This window comes from Ambystoma mexicanum, chromosome 8 (genome assembly GCF_040938575.1).
Source record: "Ambystoma mexicanum isolate Mex_15411 chromosome 8, UKY_AmexF1_1, whole genome shotgun sequence".
NCBI classification, from domain to species: domain Eukaryota; kingdom Metazoa; phylum Chordata; class Amphibia; order Caudata; family Ambystomatidae; genus Ambystoma; species Ambystoma mexicanum.
In genome coordinates, this window is record NC_090929.1 from 647,403,017 (window position 1) to 647,423,608 (window position 20,592).

Sequence of the window (20,592 nt, forward strand, 5' to 3'; positions counted from 1 at the left end):
ATGTTCATGACACACATGGGACTCTTTCAATACAAGAGGCACAGCTTCGGCATCTCTTTGGGCGCAGAGATTTTTCAGGAAGAAATTCATCGAGTCATACGCCACGTGCCGAACTGCCTAAACTATTCAGACGATGTGCTAGTGTTCGGGAAGACCAAAGAAGAACACGACGTGGGCTTGCATAGAGTCTGTGCTGCACTGGAAGCAGCAGGGCTCACCCTCAACAAGGAAAAATGTGAATTCAACAAGGGGTCCCTGCGGTTCTTCGGGCACATTTTCTCTGAGAAAGGGATGCGCCCCGATCCAGACAAAGTGGCCGCCCTCAACACGGCCTCACCCCCCACGAACACAACAGAGCTATGCTCTTTTCTTGGACTTGCCAGTTACTGTGCCAGATACTTGAAAGAATATGCCACAATAAGCAACCCCCTGCAGGTACTCACTCGCAAGGACCAACCCTTTGAGTGGTCCAAAGACTGCCAACACGCGTTTGAAGCCATCCGAAATGCCATCTCCAGAGCAGAAGACATGGCATACTTCGACGCCCAACGCCACACAGAACTGATTGTCGATGCCAGCCCCGTGGGCTGGGAGCCATCCGTACGCAAAAAAGACCCATCAAATCCATCAGAGGTATTCATAGTGGCGTACGCCTGCAGGAGCCTCACCACCACCGAACAAGCATACTCCCAAGCGGAGAAGGAGAGTCTGGGAGTGGTATGGGCATGCAAATATTTCCATCTATTCGTATACGGAAATGAATTTACCATCATAACTGACCACCAAGTCCTACTCACGATCTACGGGGACCCCAAGGCAAGAATGCCTTCAAGAATCGCAAGGTGGGATTGCGGTTGCAAGACTACAAATTCGTCATCAGACATCGACCGGGCAAAGAGGACAATCCCCCAGACTACCTGTCCCGTCACCCCGACGGGACCAGCGGCCGTCTAGCCATCCATAGCGGATGCTTACATTAACTATGTGATGCACCACCTACAACCACTCCCGGTTGGATGGCTGGAGCTGATCGCCCAATCGGAACAAGACCCAGCCCTGAGAATAGTCCGACACTGCATACAACTCGACGAATGCGCTCACATGAGGCAGCAAGCGAGACGGGAACCAGAGCCAGTCAAGGACGACGTCAAATGGCTAGACCAAGTCAGGGACCAACTCTCCGTTGTAGAGGATCATGTCATTCTAAAAGGGTGCAAAGTTGTCATACCCCAGTCCCTCCGCGAGAAAACAGTCCAGCTAGCACACAAAGGTCACCGAGGTGGGTAGCAGCAACCAAACGGCTACTCAGGCAAAAAGTGTGGTTCCCCAAGCTGGACACATGCTAGAACGGCTAGTGGGGGGATGCACAACGTGCGCCAAGGTAGCTCCTCCACCATGCCCAAATCCCATACAGACATCACCGCTCCCAGAACAAGTCTGGGATGAGCTAGCAGTGGACATGTTCGGCCTACTCAGAAACGGCACATACGTACTGGTACTGATTGATGAAGATTCACGATTCCCAGAAGCACAGCTCGTCGAAAGCACGGCTGCCACCTGCATCATCCCAGCACTGGACCGGATGCTATCTGCATACGGGGTCCCGAGGATAATCAAATCAGACAACGGCCTGCCTTTTACCAGCCTAGATTTCCAAAACTTCACGAAATACATGGGTTTCCGACACAGAAAGATTACTCCCCGATGGACGCAAGCGAACGGCATAGTTGAAAGGTTTATGGCCAGCACCAAACGGACATTGCAAATAGCCAACATACTAAACAAACCGTTCGAACAAGCCATCTACCAATTCTATAGGGAGTATAGGCACACCCCTCACAGCACCACAGGGACGTGCCCGGTTGACCTAATGTTCAGGAGACATGTCAAGACAAGACTACCAGAGGACCCGAGACCAGAGCCCCCAACGCCGTTAGAGCAACAAGCTACACTAAATGACACCGCAGGCAAGAAGAAAATGAAGGACACTGCTAATGGCAAAAGGCAAGCTCAAGAGTCAACCCTAGAGCCTGGTGATCTAGTGATCGTAAAACAACAAAAGGGGTGAAAAGAGGACGCTACCTTTGCACCCGAACTGCTCACGGTGACCCAGAAAAAAGGCAGCATGATCACCGCGGAGGGGGAAGATCACGCCACAACAACCTGAAATGCGTCCCACTTCAGGAGAGTGGCGGCTCCCCTAGACCCGGCCTGGAAGAGGATAGACGATGAGGCGGGATGAACCGTACATGGGAGACAGTGAGGCATCAGAAACCGAACGGGACGAGACATCCTCACAAGTGGGACAACTCCTACAATGGCCTTCTACCTGGATCCCCATCTTGGGCCAGTAGAAATACATGGATAGCCTTTGCTTGGTTCTCTTTATCCCAAGGTGACCAGCAAGGGGGACTTCATGTGCCAATTGTAGGAGGAATGGTCTGACTTTAAGGGGGACCACCAACCTCATATGGTCACCTTCAGTAGACTCAGAGGGCTCACTGTACAGGAGCCCACCTTCCCAATAAATACTATGCTTCCCAGGAGGTTCACCCTCAAGTTGGGAGTAGGCCTGTCTCATTAGACCTTCTAAAGATGGGCACTCATGTTGGCCCTTACTGAACTGTTCTCTATCAGGACCACCATCTACCAATACACTTTGGAGTTCAGGATGGTCATGTGTGTTTAGTATTTCAGGCAGCGCCTCTTCCTCGTCAGGTTCAGGTGCTTGGCCAACTGCCTCCACCTCAGTGGTAGGTGAGTTTGGTGTAATGTTCTCTTTCCCTCTTTTTGGTTTTCTGATTTAGCCTTGGGTTTCCCCTTTGGCTTTGGCTCAGCCTTGAACTTGGCCATGACAGCTCTTGTTTGTGACTTTGTGCAGGGTCTCTCTGCTGTATCCCCCACAAGACTTAGGTCTCTGAGGTTATTTCCCAGCAGGACTTTTCCAGGGACTTGCCTCTGAATGCGCACATGAATCCTCACTATTGTACCTTTCATAGTTAGATTTACAGGCATTACTGGGAACTTGAGAGGGGGCCATCAACTAACTAGGTGGGCAACAGGGGAGCTCTGGCAAGCTCCTCCTGGTTGACCATTGTGGCATCCACCACAGTTCTGCTGGCTCTACTATTCCTAAGGGCAGGAGTGTCTACTCCATTGATCAGCATACTGTCTTTAATGTAGTGTTTGGTGTTGTCAGGTATCCTAGCATAAGCTTCTGAAACTCTTGACTCCCAGTAGGCTACTACTTCTTATTCCGTAGGCCTCTCAATAGGCAGACCATGATGAAGAGGAAGTAGTCGCAAGTGTAGACAGTGAGTACGCCCAATCTGGAGGGGTGCTGTCACCAAGGAACAGTGAGTGGGGTGAGTTAAGGCTAGAGTGCTAGACCCTGTGCTTATTGAAGTTGCGCCCATCGAGATAAGTGATAATGGTAAGTGACAATGGTCGTCTTTTAGAAGACTTGCAAATAAACATGCATGCTAAGGAGATGAGGATTAAGTGGAAGTTTACTGCCAATAACCACTCCGAAACCAAGTTTATCAAAAGATGTAAGGGGGTGATAGTAGGAATGGTGGAACAAGCACTGAGGAACAATATGAACATTAGGAGCTCCCTTGGGAATTTAGTGTGCATGGTGAGGTCAGGCCCCAACAAGGTTACGGTGGGGTCGCCTTTCGGCTTGATGTGTGGGTGGGATTTGAACTTCAAGTTCAACGCAGGCTGCGTGAACACCATGCTCGCAAGCAAAGATATTTCTACTACTAAGATTAAGAAACACATTTCCAGGGATCAGAGTAACTATTACAAAAATTACGATAAGGGGCGGTATGTAGAAGGAAGTGTTCAGCGCAGGAGAATACGTAAGAGTGAAGAGAGGTGCAATGATGGCCACGGGTCTCTCAAAGATTTTGGAGACATAAGAGAATTTTAGACGTCTTCACCAATGCAGGGAGGATAGATGATTAGGCCATATGGAACTGCAACAGTGTCTCGAAATCAGGCCCGGAGAGCCAAGAGACCGCCGTCATGGCATTGAGAACCACAATGTAGCTTGGAGAATGTGAGGTGAGGATGCATGGGATAGTTCCACCAATGTATGCAGTCCTGTGGAGCTAGATATAGGAGGGTAGGATGCCGCGCTACATGGGTCATTGTTGGAGGAAGCAATAGGAGCTATTGACTCCAGAGGATGTCGTTTTTCTCGGTGAATTGAGCATGGCAGAGCTCAACACGCATCCAACCTCTAACCTTAACGAGTGAAGAAAGCCCTGATCAGGTTTCAAGACTTTGAGATGGAAACGGTGCAAGCATCTTCCTTTTGATTTTCTTTTGTTTTCGCTAGCTCCCACCCACTGCCTTTTCCTTTGCTATGTGCCCCTTTTTGAGGGTGATGTGTGGTATGCTATGCTCTGCACTGCTCTGTCCCCTTTGCCCTACCCTCGTTCTAACCTGTACTTCCTGCTTTTGGTGTTCTGCAGGTGTTCCGAAGGCTCTTTGACTCCTCATGACCTAAAATGCAAGGAGAGTCAGGATTCCCCAAGGTGGCGATTGGAGAATGGTGCTGCACAAGGGCTGTAAAGGATCCTTGTGTCTTCTCTAAATTACAGGTGTAATCATTGTTTAGCCTCTAGCTGCCACTACAGTATTGTCCTACCTTTTGGGTTGAACTGTGTGCAATGTTTGTGTTAACTATTTTAATGATTGTCCCCTGCTGATCTGTTCTCTCTGGCACTGTGCACCTGGCCTACCCTCTGTATTCCGGGCCCGGTACCCGATCACCCTGCCACCCACCCGCACGGCGTCCGGGCCACCCCTCGCACTGGGGTCTATATCTTTATCCATACAGCCCCCCCTTTTTTTCTTCCTGCACTTTTCAGACATACCCTGTCTACTGCCTTAATCCCAGCACTTGCCACTTGCTGGCTGCACTACCACTGTTTGTTGCACTTACTATCTATTTATTTATTTGTTCTTTATTATTTATCTGTTTCTCCTCTGCTCCGCACTTTCTACTCCCCTCTCCCATGCAATTTTCCCCTTTCCCTCTCCCATGTACTTGCACATTCTCAATGTCACTGGGCCTAGTATGATCACTGTTTTTGTTCTCCTGTTCCCCTCCATTTGCCTTGCACGCTCTGAAACACTGGTGTACGAGCGTGATATAAATAAAATATCAATATCAATGGTGTAATTGTTATTTCTGTCCATTAGCCCTGCCATGAAGCTTATTTGAGCATTTGAGGCTGTATAGCCTACGTAATGATTACTCGTCCGGAGGTATAGGCATCAGACCTAGCCCTTTGGCTAGTGTGCCAGAAGCTACGGGAATATTCCACATACCTCACACTAGTTCCCTGTAGCCAAAGCGTTCAAGGCACTTTATATAACACACAGGGCTTGGGCTTTACGGCCAGATTGTATGTTTTGGTCAAGATAACTAGGTAGTGAGTTCTTGGTCTGAAAAGTAGAAACAACAAATGTCCCAAACAATGTTCAGGTATGGGCTTGTGGGAGATGACACTTTATACATCTAAGCAGAGTTATGTGATTGTGGTGGGGTAGGGAGTCGCGGCTAATCCCAGGATATCCAAGCCTTAGAACTCTGAGGACGCGCCACTTTAAGGGATTTGCCCCACTTTCCAAGGTCTTCGGAGTATGGACAACATACTCTGCATCACCCACATTTTCTCCAGCTACATCAGGAACCTCTAACCTACCTCCCTTCAACCCGATTTACAGCCTTGTGCAGCCTTGGGATGTATTTTAATTTAAACTACATATGCAAATATGTTGATGGCTAATGTTTCGCTTTGTACTGGCTAGGGAAGATACAAAGCAAGAAAGGGGAGCGGAGACAGGCAGTAGAAGAGAGAATGATGCACACACCGATTGTGGGTATCGTGTAGAAAAAATAAGAATGACAAAACAACTTAGGCCCAAAATACAGATTTTTAAAAATCAATTTATTCAGTATTTTTGCACATTTTTTCTAAATAAATAAGTGTGGGTTGGTTTATTGAATAACCTAAGGTGGGCGGGATGTGGTGGGGAGTGCGTGGGGACTCTCCCTGCATTTGATTTTTTTTTTTAAAGTGCAAAAAACCGAAAAGGCTTTTTCGAAATTCGAAAGAAAATATCGCTGTTTTGGGCCTCGGTTTTTCCCACAATTTTAACGTAGTTCCCCCTATGGTGTATGTAAATTGTTGTTAGAGTTGTCTGTATAGTGTTTATAATAGCAATGGATTCTGTTTGGATATTGAGTTGCATATTTAGTATAGAGCTGACTGACATATTAGGTTTGCATTTGTATTGCATATTTGCTTCCACATGTGGCTGTGCAGTTACTTTTGAATTCGCCTACGAATTACTTGTTTGCATATCGTACATTTTTCTGTATTTTTGGTTTTTGCGTGTTTGTTGGATGACTTTTTGCCAGTAAATGGTGTTTGTGCAGTGTTTGCAAAAGCTTTACTTTGACCTGGCTGTGAAAGGGCAGTTCTCGGCTACTTGCCAATCATGCTGATTGATTATTGATGAAACTTTGGAAATCACAGAGAAAAAAGAACATAAGACCAGAAAAATGAAAGGTCATAGCAACTATTGCCGTAAATAAATTAGGATGCCCACGTTATATTCAGAAGCTAGACATTGTCATGCGGGTGTTTCATATGAATTGTATCTTGCACAATCGGCTTTCGGGAAAATGTACCTTGGGATGTTATTTTGGAATATGATCGTAATTTCATTTTTTTTTTATTTCTTGTGTACTGCTGAACCACCTCGGCTGTTTGATATTTGAAATCATGTTTGTTATTCATTCCCCCCCGCAGAAAGCCCAGATTGTCAGGACAGACACGCGTTGGCGGGATCCTGTATATTTTTTGTATGCACCATAAGGCGCCGCTCACTGCCTGAGTGACTCTTTCCTCTGTGTTCTATCACTTTTTGGACCGCTAGGACTCTCTGGCATTTTGTGTGCATGTGTTTAGCGGGAGAGCACGTGAAGCTTGGACGACTTGAAGTTGCTCTTGGCAGGAGAGGCTTGGGACTCCCACATAGCTGGCTCGAAGCTGCATTGTGTGGATTCATGCATTGCGGGGTGTCCTGCGTTCTGGTATGTGGCTAAGAAGGTTTGGGTTGATTACATCAAATCTGTTTAGTCGAATCCGAATTTATCTACACCTGCAATCCCTATGAGGCAAACCTGATATCATGCGCTCGCTACATAGACAATATAACAGTCATATGGAAAGGCTCTGCTCAAGAAGCAGATGAGTTCCTCTCCTGGCTTAACCAACGGAACCGACACTTACAGTTTACCATGACAATTAATAAAGAGAATATCAACTTTTTGGATCTCACAATCTTTCACCACAAGGGAGCTCTTCTCGTAAACCCTATCATAAGAGTACTGACAGAAACTCTCTTCTGCATTATAAGAGCCACCATGTAAAACATTTAAAAGACAATTTACCATACGGTCAGTTCTTATGGCTAAAAAAGGAATAGTAGCATCAAAGAAGCATATGAGAAGGAAGCTATAGCACTGGCTGAGAAACTGAAAGACAGAGACTACCCAAAAAAACTGATACGTAAAGCCTCCAAAGGACTTATAATAACAACCGGCGGTCACTCTTGGAAGCGAAAATCGCAAAACCTCTAGATGATCATATGGTGAGTGTGAACACCTTTACTAATTTAAGCTTTACTATTACCAACATTGTCAGAAAACAGTGGAAAATCTTTGATAAGTACTTGGTGAAATTACCTTGCCCACTTTTCGCTTATAGAAAATCTACTACTACTGTCAACCATATCAGTAGTAGCAAACTTAAAACCACTCAGAAACAGACACAAACATTAACTCAAAGTTGGGGTATGAGTCCTTTAACAGGACACTGTCCATGCAGACACTGTACAGTGTGTAAATACACCACGAAGTCCAAAGAAATAGAGATAGGTTTAAAGGATAAATGGCTGCAAACTAATTTCTCTAATTGCAATATTGAATTTGTGATCTATATGATCACTTGCCCGTGTGGGAAAAGATACATAGGCAAAACGAATAGGAAAATAAAAACCCGAATCATAGAACACTGGAGCTGTTTAAACAACAAAGTAGTAACAGCTCCAATGGTCAAACATTACATAAACAATAACCATACCAGTGATGAGATAAGATAGACAGTACTCTTCAAGATGACAGGTCCGGACATTAATAAAAAGAAAAAAGCCCTATTGGAGAAAGAACAAAGACTCATTTTTTTTTAACTAAAAGTGACCAGGAAGGGCTGAACGAAGCAATTGAATGGTATAAAATCTAACTGGTTACAGACCCTGCCACTGAGCATTACCTAGGGATCATCCTAAGAAACAAGGAAGATTTCCCCTATAACTCTAACATGCAGGTAAGTTATTAATGTATTCTAGTCCATAGACCACAGTGACCATAGTCACTATGTGCTTAATCTTGATTGTGCCCATTTGCTTTAACGACCGCTGTTCACCATCTGGCTAATCTTGATTGCTGCTGCCTGCATTAGCGACCGCTGTTCACCATCTGCCTAATCTTGATTGCTGTCACTTGCCTTAGTGACCGCTGCTCACTATGTGCTTATTCTTAATTGTGCCCATTTGCTTTAGCGACCGCTGCTCTCTATTTGCCTAATTGTAATTGCTGCCACCTGTATTAGCGACCATACTAGCGACTGCTGTTCACCATTTGCCTAATCTTGATTGCTGTCACTTGCCTTAGTGACCGCTGCTCACTATGTGCTTATTCTTAACTGTGCCCATTTGCTTTAGCGACCGCTGCTCTCTATTTGCCTAATTGTAATTGCTGCCACCTGCATTAGTGACCGTACTAGCGACTGCTGTTCACCATTTGCCTAATTGTGGTTGCTGCCACCTGCCTAAGCGGCCATTGCTCACTATTAACTGAAATTAGTTGCCCGCTGATCACTACTTGTCCAACCTGATTGTTGCCATCTCTCCCCATCAACTATCTCTGCACTGTTTGATGCCCACGCACTCAAACGCTAGACAGATTGATAGACCGTTGATCACAAGCAAATAGGAAACCTGCCTTTCCCAGGTGAACAAAGTGCACAAGTTAGCTCCCATCCCTAATATCAACTAAAACATTCACATTCCCAGGAATCCACTGCCTCTCCAAACTATTGTGTTAGCCACTGTACTGCTAGGGATCATATTGGTAGATTACTTTCCCCATAGCACCCTCAACACCATCACAGCCCTACCTTCCTCCTTTATAAGTAAAGAAAGGCCTACTAAACCCATCATGCAAGAACCCCTAATAACACAACCATGTTCCACTTGCGATAGAAACGGTAGACTCCGCGCGAGACTCTCCAAACTCTTCGAACCCCTAGCTAGAACCCTTTTATCCAGTAACAACAGATATACCCTTAGACTAGATGCACCTACCTACAAATCCAAAGTTCAACCGGTATGTACTCCTCCGGACTATACTACCTCTACCACCCAAATCACAACAAGCTCACCATCCTTAGCCCCAGCCTGCAATAATCTCAAGGGCGCATTAATAAACGCAAGATCCATGGTCGCTAATGCTATTGAGATAGCAGAGATTATGCAGCTAGAGCAACTTGACTTATTAGCAATCACTGAATCCTGGCTTCACGCCGCTGCAGGACCAGCTCTCTCACTAGCAATCCCTAAGGGGTACACAATTTTAAGATCAGACAGAGTCGATATGCGAGGAGGGGGTATCGCACTCATTGTAAAAGATAACCTACCGATTAGACTAATACCACCTCTAGATATCAATTCCTGCGAGAACCGGCCAAACTCAATCTATATACCGCCCAAACTCTCATGATCCATCTGATATACAGACCGCGTGGCCCTATTGGAACGTTCGAGGATGATTTATCTAATATTGCATCCAATAATTTAAAAAACTCATCTCAAGTCCTACTACTGGGGGACTTTAACCTGGGATATAACAACCCTTCAGATGCACACGCATTAAGCGTGGCAAACATCCTTTCAGAACAAGGCTTCACCCAAAAAGTACTCTTCTCATACAAAAGGAAGAACCTTGGATTGGGTAGCAGATCACAACTGCAATGCTACCATTTCCTCCTTATCCCCGCAGATATGGTCGGATCACTACCTTATAACCTTCTCCCTTGATACTGCAAAACCTATCGCCATGCCTGCCTCATTAGCTCCACCTATTCCCACCCGAAATAAAAAGAACATCACCCGTGACAATCTACTCCCTCTTATCCTACCAGCACTTAATGCTATCCCAGAAAATCTGGGACCGATGCTTTGGTCAAGGAATACAATCATATCATGACCACATACCTAGACTCAATAGCGCCACTTAAACTCAGACAAAGTAAACCCAAGGCACACCTCAATTCCTGGTACACACCCTACTTGAAAACCTTACGAAACAAAAAAAGGTCTTGTGAAACATTGTGGAAAACACACCCTTCTGAAGAAAACAAGACTAACCTTAGTGCCATCACTGCCTTATACAAAAAGGAAATATTTTTAGCCAAACGCGAAACCTACAATACTAGAAAAGCCCAAGCTAACTCCAGTATGAAGGAACTTTTTGTTATCCTCAAAGGCCTAGAAGCACCTATCCAAGTGCCAGACAACTGTACAAAGGACAAACTTTGGTGCACAAATATACTGAAAGCACTGGCTAACAAAGTTGCAACCTTACAAAAAAAAATTGCTAATAAAAAAGACTTGTTAACTACCAACCCGCCTAACAGCTCCATTTCAGATCCTTCCACTAACACCGTCAAGCTGCCCCGATTCAAGTTAGAGGTCTCTAAAGTCACCTTACGTGAAACAGAAAAAACTATACTCTCACTCAAGCCATCTAATTGTCAAGGCGACCAATGCCCTGCCCAACTCATAAAGGACGCAGCCAGAGATTTGTCACCCTTCATCACTAAACTGATCAACGTGTCATTTGCAACCAATACTATCCTCACTAACCTCAAGGAATCATAGGTGCTCCCACTAATAAAAAAACAGACTCTAGACCCTTTAATTCCTACCAACTACCGACCTATCACCACGGTACCCTTTCTTCTGAAAATCATAGACAAAATGGCCTACTCACAAATTCAAAAACACTTGGAATCCAACTCCGTTCTGGGATCAAGACAGTCACGTTTCCGGCCTCAGCACGGGACCGAAACTGCGCTAATTGACTTGAAGGCCCAGATCGACGACCTTAGGGACAAAGGAGAATCAGCCTTCCTTTTACTCTTAAACTTATCGGCCGCTTTCGACTTGGTTGATCACCAGGTCTTATGTAGCCATCTGGACTCGGCTGCATACCTCTCCCCAGAAGCCATGGCGTGGATACAATCCTTTCTCAGACATCGTTCCATGAGGGTCTTCTCACCCGTGGCTGCAGCCGACCCTATCCCCATTACGTGTGGTGTGCCCCAAGGATCATGTGTCTCACCTACATTATACAATATTTATACCAAGCCCCTTTTTCGATGATTTGTACTATCTGGGTATCACCTACACAAATTATGCAGATGATACACAGATCCTCTTACTGGTGATTACAATAAGGATTTGGCCTTGGTGAATAAGTTTTATCTCATCATCCAGGCATGGATGGCCACCCATGGACTATGCCTGAATGATGACAAGACAGAGATGATCATCTTGGGCACTACATCGACCCTCAAAAAATTGAGTCCAAAATACTCAGCCTTCAACATCGACCATAACATCATCTCAGTTGCCAAGGAAGTACAAACTTTGGGGTTCTACCTGAACTCCAATCTCTCTTTCAACAAACAAGTAAACACGCTGGCTTTGGCCACAGCTTAAACCTGTAAACTGATCAGAACGGGTAAAGCTTTCCTCTCCAATGACAGCTGCATCACTCTTGCCAGAGCACTCATACTATCAAAGCTCGACTATTGCAACGCTATGTACATTGGGGCGAATAAACACATTATCAAAAAAATCCAATGCCTTCAAAACAATGCTCTCAGAGCTGCACTTGGAATTGCAAGGAGAGAACATATCTCCGACACCAGAAAAGCTAACAACTGGCTGTCCTCAATTGACAAAATTAAATTAAAAGTCGCCTCCCTCACTCATAAATGTATAAACAAAGTAGTCCACCTTATCTAGTGAATAGAATGGTCACTAAAACCGGGACAAGAACAACCAGACTCTCCAATACGAATTCTATTTTGACCCCCAGATTCGAATTGGCTAGAGTAGGAGGAAGTAGTTTCCAAGTTAAGGCAACCCAGCTGAGTAACTCACTTTCATCCCCCCTCAGAGTAGAGCTCTCATACCAAAAATGTTGTCACAACTTAATAAAGTGGTTCAAAGACGCTGACTGCTAAGCGAACCCCTGATATCTTACGGAACTGATCCCATGCCCTGCATTCAATTCACCTGATCCACGCTAGATTACACTTGCCTGCTCTCAGTGTATAGTCTCATTCACAATTCTGTCTCTAAGTGTGGACCCCTCTTGTAACTACACTGTAAAAATGATATTGTAAATATGTTTATTGACTATGTATAACTATACTGTAACTGTAAATGCATTTTTATGTACAACTAAGCTGTGAGTAATCTTATGCAATGCGCCCTAATACCTGGCGCGCAATACAAATAATAAAACAAACAAACCAATTACACTGTGATGTCTATAAGTTTTGCCCAATATCACTCTAACATGAGGAATTTCCTCTAGTGCTAGAATGCATAGATTTAGAACAGCGGCAGAATTTCTCTCCTAAAAATGCCCATTTGACCTACTGGTGAAATTCAAATAGAGCAGTGCTTTGAGCAGTTCTTCACTAACACACATCTAAGTATGCAGAATGATAAGTCACTCCTAAATGTGATTGTACCATATACCCACGAGAGGTTACACTCTTGCATTAAACAAAAGAATTTGAACAAGAAATGTGTTCACTATAGCCTGCCCTTCCACAGACAACTTTGATAAAGGTAATCAAGAAAGGACTTTAAACCGCGTTATCTATACACTCAAGATGGCGGTGGCACTTCCGGGTTTATAAGACCCGTATGCGGCAAGCTAAGTGATTGCCATTCGAATCGGAGGACACGATTAGAACAAGAGAGTGCCCGACCTTGAGGGTAAGTGTATGAATGATCCCCCGCATGAATACGCAGCACCCTTTAGATATTAATAATTATGAACAGACTAGAAATATTCTCTTAAGTCTTACGAAACAGGGACTAGTCACCTTTTATCCATCTAAAGTCGTCTCTATATGTTTGTTTACAGAACAAACAGGGAAATTTTTGCTAATAGTAGCTCCCGACTTCAAGACTCGACCATTTCTATTTATACCAGTGGAGAAGAGACATACCCTCTTTAACAAGATAACCCAGGTAAGAGGATGAACTTAGTTACCTTAGATCACGTTATAAATAGAGATTAAATGCTAACTGATGTACAAACGGAGGGTACAAACTCCGCCCCTCTGTGGTCTTTTGTCTCCAAACCTTAGAATTGCCAACTAGGAGTATAGAACTTCACAGCAGCATTTTCTGTTGCAAAGTTATCTGCTGTCTACCTTGCAAAGTGGGAACTTCCTCCTTACCTAAACAACAGGTAATTTAATTGTATTATTAACTATGACAATCCAATGATTAAAATCCAATAGCGAACACCCCTATAACACAAACCCAGGGATATTAAATAAATGTAAATATCTTTGCAGATCTATCAGCCCACATTTCTGGGCACGTCGAATACGAGAAGACATCTCTTGCTTGATTCAAGATTGCCGTCTCACCCTACTCCACGAATTAGACCAGGTAACTTAAGTTCAGCCTAATTATAGATTACATAACGAATTTCAGAGATAAACAAAGCATCTATAGCTTACTTTCTCTATTATCTTGTCTTTATCAAGTTACAACATCTTTTAAAAACATTTTCAAACTAAGCAACAACACTCACATTGTCTGCAAGACACTGGAGTAAACTCCAGTAGAAGCTACTAACAGTATTTCTTGCATCATTGGAATAAGTAAATTGACAATACTCCTGAAGAAAGTTCCGCAAATAAAGAAGAGAACTGAAACATGTCGTGTACATGAAAGTGGCTAATATAATTACCACCCAAACCCTCATTCTGTTAATATAAGGACATTCTTTGAGCCGAGTTGCCAATTACAGCCTTGTGTGTTAAAACATATCTGACTTAGTCAGATCACTGCCTAGTCCTAAAGGTGTTTTTTGTCACATTGTGGAATTTTATTTTTATACAGCGTTTTAACTTTTTTATGTATATTTTTATATTATGGTATAAATGATAATTTGGAATAAACTTTATATGTATGATTAATAACAGTTAATGTATAATGTGTGTAACTGTTGATAAGAGCTATCTATCTTTTGTCTAAATTGATTCTTATTACCCATTATAAGATAGAGCTTCCACTTCGGTGGTATTTATGGGATTCCCTCACTGTTTAGTGTATTTTTTGTATGCACCATAAGGCGCCGCTCACTGCCTGAGTGACTCTTCCCCCTGTATTCTATCACTTTTTGGACTGCAAGGACTCTCTGGCATTTTGTGTGCATGTGTTTAGCGGGAGAGCATGTGAAGCTTGGATGTCTTGAAGTTGCTCTTGGCAGGAAAGGAGTGGGACTCCCACATAGCTGGCTAGACTCTGCATTGTGTGGATCTATGCATTGCGGAGTGTCCTGCGTTCAGGTATGTGGCTAAGAAGGTTTGGGTTGATTACATCAAATCTTTTTGGTCGAATCTGAATTGGTCGAGGATTTTTTTAATGTCAAATTGGCCGCAAATATAAGCGGGGGAGATCCCCTGCAGCCGCCCTGCCCCTATATTTATATTAACGATTCCCCACCAACATGTATTTGCGGCCAATTTCGGTAACAAATCTGCAACCAATTTGGTTTTGACCAAATCGTATACGCAGTAATCAACCAATCCCACTTAAAAATACTACTGACTACAGACCACATTTAAGTGGCCTCAATTGGTGGCACTGTGTGGGGATATTTAAGTCTTCAAATGGTTGTGTGTGAGCGGTACATTACCTGCAGCTGCTTGCTCCCACTTCAGTGTACATCACTTGTGAAGCCCAACATCTGGCCTGCACATCCCCATTCACCCTGTGAGCCTGTACTCACATGTGGGCACTGTCCATTTCCTTTGTTCTGTATCCTGCCACCATCCTGTGTTTAAAACCCCCTCACCACCACCATAGTTGTCTGGATGGATGCCAGTACAGGAAAGAGGGGAGAAAGGACTCCTGATGCAGCTTCTAAGAAGGGGAATGTATCAGGTTAAGTGGCTTCCTGAGGTTTTTACTTGGCTGGGAGAAGGAAAGCATGTTGTCTTGGTAGCTGGTCATTGCATCTAATGCCATTCCAGCTAATGCCATTCCATCGAATTTTTTCCATCTAAAAAATGTGCATCGAATGCATGTTTTTGTGGTATAAAGGGTTCATTTTTGTTCAGGAGGATTTTAAAGGGTAAAAAACGAGGGTTTGGGGGGTGTCCCCTCCCAAAAAACACCCCCCCCCAGAAAAATGGAAAAAAATGAGTTTGATGCACATTTTTTAGATGGGAAAAATTTGATGCAAATGCATTTAGATGCAAGGTATTCGATACAATGACCATAAACCTGTTGTCTTGCATCTGCCCTTTGATCTATCGGTAGGAGAGAAGACCTGTGCTGGCCATTGCGCTTTCAGGTGTCCCCAGCCACGCCAGCCGAGGAGATCCCTGCAAGCGCCTTGTCATGCGCTCTAAGAGGTGACCCATTTAAGTAATAGGAGAGGGTCTTTCATGTATTTTGATGCTGCCTTCTGTTTGGCAGAGTCGCCTCGCTGTGTTATGCACCATAGAAACTATTTAGCGGTCCTATAGAGTTCAACTCAGCCTTTTATCCTTCCAAGTTCGATAAATTGAGTACCACTCTGTGGTATAATAATGTCATCTGTTATTTCAGCGCTCTGAGACCCAGAGGTGCGTAGCGATACATAAGAAATAGATATTATCATTAGTGGTTAATTTCAATGCCGTTCTGTATTCATTGTTGGCTTTCTTATACAGAGTATCATTTTTGAGACAGGTAGGGTGACATTTTAAATCAGGTAGAGCAGTATAGCATGGCGTAAAACAGAGGCGTTTACACCTAGAAAGAGTGAAGGCAATTACACCTGATTTCATTCTTTCAATTTCCTACTCTGTTTTGTAAACAGGGAAAATATCAGGCAGGGGACCCAACAGCATGCAAGTGCGAATGACGGTGGCCCCTGAATGCAATAACCAGGTTTTTTTTTTAATAAAAATGAGCCCTCTAAGGGGTCCCCCGCATGCAATTATCACCCTTTACAAAACCAAAATTGCATGCAGTGGACTGCCTATTGGGTCACCTGCTTGAGTTGTAAACATTTCTGAAGGCAAAGTCGAAAACTGAAAAGAAAAACCAGGCAAAGTCGCGTTTAGTCTTCAGGTTTTACTTTCCGTCTTGTAAAAAAATAAATACTACCTGCAGTTTACACTTTATAGACGGTGTTTACGCATGGATTGCTGTAGAATCTGCCTGCTTTTTAGCAGGTGCTAAACAGAGGCGGATTTCATAGGAATCCACAGGTTTAACACTTGTATGTTAATCCCATGCAAGTGTAAAAAAGAAGTATACATTCGAGACCAAAGAGGCGATCATGCAGAGATGTAAACTCGGCTCTGTGCCAATTCTCCACCTTGTGTGCACACAGAAATGGACTGGAACAGGAAATGGAGGCATAGCAGCATTACTCCTCCATTTCCCGTTTTGTTTGTTATAACAAAATAACCCTCATAGTGCAACAACAGGTGAAACCCCCTTGATTCGTTCTCTGTTTTGTAAACAGATTTAAATGCCACCTGCAAAAGAGACTTTGCAGGCGGAATTTACTATGAAGTTTTATAGAATCTGCCTTCTTTTAGCAGGTATTAAATGCAGGCGAATTCCAAAGGAATGCATTTGTTTTGCACCAGCATGACAATGTCAAGCAGGTTAAAACTGAGACATTGTCCAGCTGGTGGAGTGCGAATTACCAAGATGTAAACATATTTGCCCTCCTGTCTCCATCTCGACCTGCAAAACCTTTTAAAAAATCTAATGGAGCTGCCTAGCAATGTGTACATGTCTCTCGGCATTGTTTTTAAGCCTGGCTATGGCGCTCCGCCAGATTTTAAATTACCCACTAAACGTGCTCCATACTCATTTGTATTTCTTCTCGTACTCCCTCTCTCTTTAGCAATGAGACGCGGCTCTCGATCCAGTCTACATAAAATGGCTTCTGTCCGACTTCTACACTTTATGGACTTTTAGCTACAAAGGAGACCCTATGCAGCTCTCTTACAGGACGTGAGAGAGCAAAGTTGCGTGGAAGCACACACAGAGAATTGATAATGGAGCCATGGAATCACACTGCCAATAGCCAGTTCTATGCGCGATCACCACCACCCTTACAGAAATCTGTGACCCTGTTACAGTCAACATATGTAGCTTTCTCACATGTCCAAATCATGTCAGAATTCACTAGGTTTTAGTTGTGCATTTTAGGAGGTGACCAATACAACATAAACAGGACCCTTTGCGGGACCTGGAACACACAGCAGACCATACCCCTCATGGACCGGCATACTGAGGTCCTTCTCCCACCACAATATTTACTGATGAAAGGGTTTTGCCCGACCAGCTAGATATAAACTTATATAGGTTTGAAGCTGATAGTGAGTGTAACCAAGACTAAAGTAAAGAAAAGTGCTCTCAGTTTCAGTGTGCCCTGATGCCTGCGTGCTTCGGCGCAATATAAATGTATAAAATAAAAAAATAAGAAAGACATACATAATTAGAGTCCTGAAGCCTATACTTATATTTTAGGAACTATAAGCACAACAGGGTACACTCCAACAAAACATCCCTGATCCACAAGTTAACCACCAAGGCCCAGTGCTTCCACTGCACTGCCTTGCTATATAACTTAAGTGCTGGGTTACCCCCAATGAAAGCCTCAAAGTGTAAGACAAAATTATCTTCCATGTCCAACATGGACGTTTTAAACTGTTTCACCAAGATGACCATCGAGGGGAGCAGAAAAAATTTCGAGGAGATGCTGTCTCTGATTAGGAATGGCTCTATGATTGTAGGGGCAACCACAGGATCTGCTGGCATTTCTCACTTAAGCTGAACCTCAGTTCTGGGTATTTAAAGAATTCTGATACCCTTGCGCAAATCTTGTTTTCAACACCTCATTCCTCTGTGCCTGCTTGGCTGCTAGGTTGCCTGGTGAGTTCTATGTGCACTGTGCAGATCTCCTCTCACTCCCTTCCCTAGACATCTTTTGCCCTTCACCCTACCCCCCCATCACCATAGTGCTCTCCATCTCCCCTATCTATTCTAACTGCTATTCTATTACATTTCCTCCCTCTCTTTCGAAGCCTGGTAGGAAGATGTTTAAGAAGGGTCTCTTGGTCTCCAATCCAGGTCTGCCCATTGCTGACACCTATGTCAATGCTCTCTCCAGGCAGACTATTACTGACATTCTCTTTGTCATTCCCTCTCCAGACCTATGGACTCCCCATATGGTTTGTGTCCTCTCCCCTTTCTCTTACTCACTTATTAATGGTGGAATCAGATGGCAAGTGCTCTTGGCACACTTCCCATCATCCAGGTGCATCATCAATGTCTACTTGAATGGCACTATCCTGACCCAGGGGTCTCAGCCCAATCTCCTCCTTCTTGACAAGCGTCTACCATCTCTCATTAACTCCCTTCTTTCTTCTGCCACTCCACCGCCTCCCTCCTCTCCTACCTCCCCCCTCCAGTGGTGGTACCATGTCGCTGTACCCCTACTTGGAAAACCTTTAAAGGTGGCAACTAGCTTCACTTAGCTACCCACAATTCTCACTCCACTGTCAAGTACTCCCCTGACATCTGTCACCTCTGTGATAACTTTGACCTCAACGCCCTCACACTCATCGAGGTGTGGTTCAGTGCCAGGTCTGTCCCTGCTTTTGACACTCTTCTTCCTGAGGGCTACAAGATCCTCTCCAAGTCCAGGACCAACCAGCGAGGAGGCAGAGTGGCCCTTGTCTTCCCTGAATGGATCCCTGCCTCAATCATACCTATCCAATCCTACTCCTCTGTTGTATGTCTTGTCTGCAAGCTTTGCATTTCTCCTAGCCTTTCTAACCCTCTTGCGATCATCTGTAACGCTCACCTGATTCCCGTAGAGGGGCCGGTCTTGACTGGGCGTATACCGTATCTTCAAAGGTGATGTGTAACACACGGCTGGCTCTTTGGGCTGGACCTCTGTGCACTGTATGTCTGACTCGAAGGGTAAGATGTCTGCAGATAGAAAATATGGGATTAAGGAACTGGGTTATTGAATGTCTCTCTCTTCTTCCCTTTCTCTTCTCCTGTAGAACCCCAAAGGTTAACGCTCTCACCTTAGGTAAGTGAACGCTGTGCTCTCCATCTGCCTCGGGGCAGGGTGCTGTAACCAGTTTCTTCACTGGATAAGGGGAGCAGGCCTCTTGACTTCAGAGGACTGCTGTCCGTCGTTTACTGCACGAATGGTAAGTTTCGAGTAATTCTAATGTCTTTAAAGTCTTTAGTAATGATGTCTCTTGTTTTGCAGGGTTCCGGCGATGGCGGATGACGGGCTGAAGTGAGTTGAAGATGGAGCCCGTGTGATGAATAGAAGCGCCTGGAAGCACGTAAGTAAGCGCTTGTTGCCTGCTTCACGATGCGCTCTAACTGTCTTTTTATTTTGCAGGTACAAGTTCGGAGCGGCTGCAGGGTGCCGGAATACCCACTGGGTTAGATGTGGAAAGGAGTAATGTCACGTGAGTATTAAAGTTCCCCAATGTCTTTAAACGCACCTTGTTTTGTCTTTCAGATGCGGGATGCAGCGCCGAAGGCCTCCGGAGCGTGCGAAGAGTTGGTAAGCTTTTGTTTTTCAGATGCCGGAATGCAGTGTGAAGACCTCCGGAGCGCACGAAGAGTAGGTAAGCCTTTGTCTTTCAGATGCCGGAATGCAGCGCGAGGCGTTGGTGACAGCCGATGGACCAGGTAAGTGAAGAGCTGTCACTGAAGACCGTAATGCTAACCTGTTCTTTCTTGTCTTTATAGGTGTTGCTGAAGACTGGATTCAGGATGGTAAGCCTTTTTCCTTAGGCCCAGGATCAGATGCAGAAGACACGATGAGCGTTCTGCTGCAGAGGATGCAGAATAACGCAAAGCAAGATTCATCCATCGGGTGTGGTTTAAATAGCCTCCTGTAGTGCTTAGGTGTCTCCTTCCACAGCCACGCCTAGGTAAGAAAAGAGTTCCTGCTTTCCAGAAGAGTTCCAGTGTTCTGAATCTAGGGAGTGGCTCCTGCCCCACCCAACAGGAAAAGTAGTTCCAAACAGAAGAGGATCAGAGGCTCAACTGGCAGGCAAGTAAGCAGCATGGTCTGCTGCAGGTAAGTCCACCCAAGCATTATGAGCCCGGCGCTTCCAGCGCTGGGACTGGGCATAT

General features: G+C 44.6%; 1 protein-coding gene across 1 annotated transcript in view; it reads right to left on the reverse strand.

Annotated features, from left to right (window-relative positions):
• HTR6 (5-hydroxytryptamine receptor 6) overlaps nt 1–20,592 on the reverse strand; it is a 306,006-nt gene that overhangs the window by 161,892 nt on the left and 123,522 nt on the right. The gene's annotated exons all lie outside the window — the stretch shown is intronic.